Here is a 4,064-nt window from a genome sequence, read left to right as displayed (position 1 = left end):
GGAGACAGGCAGGGGGAAGGCGGCTGGAGACAGGCAGGGGGAAGGCGGCTGGAGACAGGCAGGGGGAAGGCGGCTGGAGACAGGCAGGGGGAAGGCGACTGGAGACAGGCAGGGGGAAGGCGGCCGGAGACAGACAGGGGAAAGGCGGCAGGAGACAGGCAGGGAAAAGGCGGCAGGAGACAGAGGGTGGCAGGAGACAGGCAGGGGGAAGGCGGCAGGAGACAGGCAGGGGGAAGGCGGCTGGAGACAGGCAGGGGGAAGGCGGCTGGAGACAGGCAGGGGGAAGGCGGCTGGAGACAGGCAGGGGGAAGGCGGCTGGAGACAAGCAGGGGGAAGGCGGCTGGAGACAGGCAGGGGAAAGGCGGCTGGAGACAGGCAGGGGGAAGGCGGCTGGAGACAGGCAGGGGGAAGGCGGCTGGAGACAGGCAGGGGGAAGGCGGCTGGAGACAGGCAGGGGGAAGGCGGCTGGAGACAGGCAGGGGGAAGGCGGCCGGAGACAGACAGGGGAAAGGCGGCAGGAGACAGGTAGGGGAAAGGCGGCAGGAGACAGACAGAGGAGCAGCTGCATGGAGTAACATGAGATGGGGCTCGGACGGGGTCAGCAGCAGCAGCAGCCACGAGCGGGGTACAGTGCCAGCTGCCTGCAGGCTATAACCCGGCCCTCCCATACCAGATGCTCCTGCAATGCTAGACCCGCAGCCCCCTGCCTCCTACCCACACCCTCTGCAGCCTAGGAAGGATGAGCTGCTGGGAGCCCCCTGAGGCGGATGAGCGAGGAAGCCCCCTGGAGGAGTAAGTGCCGCTCTCTGTGCCTGCTTCTAGATGCTGCCCTCCCCTACTTGCTGCATGGGTGCAGATGTTGGCAGCGCACACAGCATGAAAACACAAGGTTTGTTGGCGCTGGGCAGGTCTGTGATGGAATACACCTTAGGATTAGCAGCCACCTGGAGAGGGGTAGCCGGCCTCCTCAAACAGAGACAAATGTGGGGATACCAGGTAGCGCTCTATCCAAATATGCAGCCAAAAAATAATGAAAAACACAGTTTATTACACACAAGAAAATAAAAACGATATAAACAGTAATATAGACCAAAACATATACTAATGGGTGTTACCCTGAGGTGTATGATATCTCTGGTATATATAATATACACAATGAGTATAAACAAAGGTATCACTGATAAAATCAATGTAAAAGGAAAACGCTGATCCTTCTACATAGGAGACTCTCAGAGGATTTGTCAGTCTCTTATAGTAAATTAGCAGCGCACAGTGTGAGTGAGAAGAAATCCTCCAGCTGATATGGTTCATACAGGAATGTGCCCTGAACCAGAGTGACCTTTATATGGTAATTGTCCATCCGCTTAGTTCCGGTGTAACAACAAAGTGAGTTACATGTGTATAGATGTGATGGTAGTCAGTAGTCACTGCACCAGTGTTGGTAGTCCTTGCGGCACAAAGTTGATACTGCAGACCCGCTCCGTATCGCCCTTTGCCCGGGTGAAGAAGCTGTGGGCGGCGCGGTCTGCTATAAGCTGTTCGCTGTCGTGCGGTGCAATGTGGATGCGCAGAGCCGCTGTCTCGTACTCCCAGCACGGGTAAGGTTTGTATCAGCAGTACAGTGTCTGGACTTACCCGGAATAGGGATGAACACATGGTGCAGTCTCTCCACGATGTTCATTTCACATTTGCCGGCAATTGGTGAGCCATCAGCTACTGGAGGTTGTATCTTCTTCTGTGGGCACTACAGGTATCAGCGATCCCTCTCTCTGTGCCCTCAACGCGTTTCTCCGCACACCGGGCAGCTTTTTCAAGAGCTGGAGGATTTCTTCTCCCTCACACTGTGCGCTGCTCATTTACTATAAGAGACTGACAAATCCTCTGAGAGTCTCCTATGTAGAAGGATCAGCGTTTTCCTTTTACATTGATTTTATCAGTAATACCTTTGTGTATACTCATTGTGTATATTATATATACCAGAGATATCATATACCTCAGGGTAACACCCATCAGTATATGTTTTGCTCTATATTACTGTTTATATTGTTTTTATGTTTTGGTTGCATCATTTGGATAGAGCGCCTCCCTGGTATTCCCCACATTTGCACACAGCACGGGGCACAGTAACAGCCCGGCTGCCGGCACGTATACAAAATAATAGGTTGCCTATAGAATAATAGTAAACGCCAGGCATAGCTGCTGCAGAAACTCTTGTTACATACATGACGTCAGTCTCTTCTGATACTGGCATTATATAATACAACCCGGTGTCTCTACAGCAGATGGCCGTCGTTATACGTGTGGCGCCCTCCTAGCGGGCATTTCACATTTTACACCATTATAGTGACGTGACTGCTGGGGGGGACGGCAGGGATCCGGTCTGAAGATCGACAGTGCCTAGATCGACAATGTTTAGGTCGACCACTATTGGTCGACAGTCACTAGGTCGACATGGATGGAAGGTCGACAGGGTTTCTAGGTCGACATGTACTAGGTCGACAGGTCTAAAGGTCGACATGAGTTTTTTATTTTTTTTTCATTTTTTTTATTTTTTCATACTTAACGATCCATGTCGACTACGATTGGAACGGTAAAGTGTGCCGAGCGAAGCGGTAGCGGAGCGAAGGCACCATGCCCGAAGCATGGCGAGCGAAGCGAGCCATGCGAGGGGACGCGGTGCGCTAATTTGGGATCCCGGTCACTTTACGAAGAAAACGACACAAAAAAAAAAAAAACTCATGTCGACCTTTAGACCTGTCGACCTAGCAACCCTGTCGACCTTCCATCCATGTCGACCTAGTGACTGTCGACCAATAGTGGTCGACCTAAACATTGTCGACCTAGGCACTGTCGATAAAACGAACCACACCCGGGACGGCAATGAGGGGCTCAGCCTGCAGCAGTCACACTGCCAGTGGTGTAGTAATGCTCTGCAGCTGTCACATTGCCAGTGGTGTAGTAATGCTCTGCAGCTGTCACACTGCCAGTGGTGTAGTAATGCTCTGCAGCTGACATAATAATAATAATATTAATAATAATAATAAATAATAATAATAACAACAACAACAACAACAACAGGACACCACAGGCTGCTCCCCATGTATAGTAATAATAACAGGACACCACAGGCTGCTCCCCCTGTATAGTAATAATATCAGGACACCACAGGCTGCTCCCCCTGTATAATAATAATAACAGGACACCACAGGCTGCTCCCCCTGTATAATAATAATAACAGGACACCACAGGCTGCTCCCTCTGTATAATAATAACAGGACACCACAGGCTGCTCCCCCTGTATAGTAATAATAACAGGACACCACAGGCTGCTCCCCCTGTATAGTCAGACGCCATTACCTGATCTCCACGGACAATGCGAGGCTGCAGCAGTCGATGAAAACTCACTTCCTGTATGTGGAACGCACAGTCCGGAAGTAAGGTGCAACGCACAGGCAGGAAGTAAAGAGTGATTGGCACAAGCTGATTCCTAGTGACTGGTTCCTCCCCTCCTACACCCCGCCCTCTGTAATGACTATTACCACACATGTCCTCAGTGCAGGAGGCCGGCGGCCATTTTCTTGTAGACCAGTCCGGCAGCAGCAATAGGTTCCCTGGCCGTGTAGTGACGTCAGGAGCGGCGGCCATTTTCTCCTGGTCTGAGCTCCGCCTTCCTTCTATCATTCCCACAAGGCAGCAGGAGCAGAGAGCAGCCATTGCTGTGTCTGGCAGCAGGTAATGATATTATTATTATTATTATTCTATAGGCTGAGTAGCTCTGGTGTCAGGTTCTGTACTACAGGGGGAGCAGCCTCTGGTGCCTTGTTATAGTGCAGCTGGAGCAGCCTCTGGTGCTGCATTATCCCTGTGCAGGTGGCTGACACTCTAGTGTCCTATTACTGTAATACATGTGGCGCAGACCCCGCCATTACTGTAATACAGGTGGAGCAGACCCCGCCGTTACCGTAATACAGCTGGTGCAGATCCCGCCGTTACCGTAGTACATGTGGCGCAGACCCCGCAGTTACCGTAATACAGAGGGCGCAGACACCGCCGTTACTGTGATA

Source organism: Pseudophryne corroboree (genome assembly GCF_028390025.1).
Source record: "Pseudophryne corroboree isolate aPseCor3 chromosome 3 unlocalized genomic scaffold, aPseCor3.hap2 SUPER_3_unloc_6, whole genome shotgun sequence".
Taxonomy (NCBI): domain Eukaryota; kingdom Metazoa; phylum Chordata; class Amphibia; order Anura; family Myobatrachidae; genus Pseudophryne; species Pseudophryne corroboree.
Note: the sequence above shows the minus strand (reverse complement) of the source record.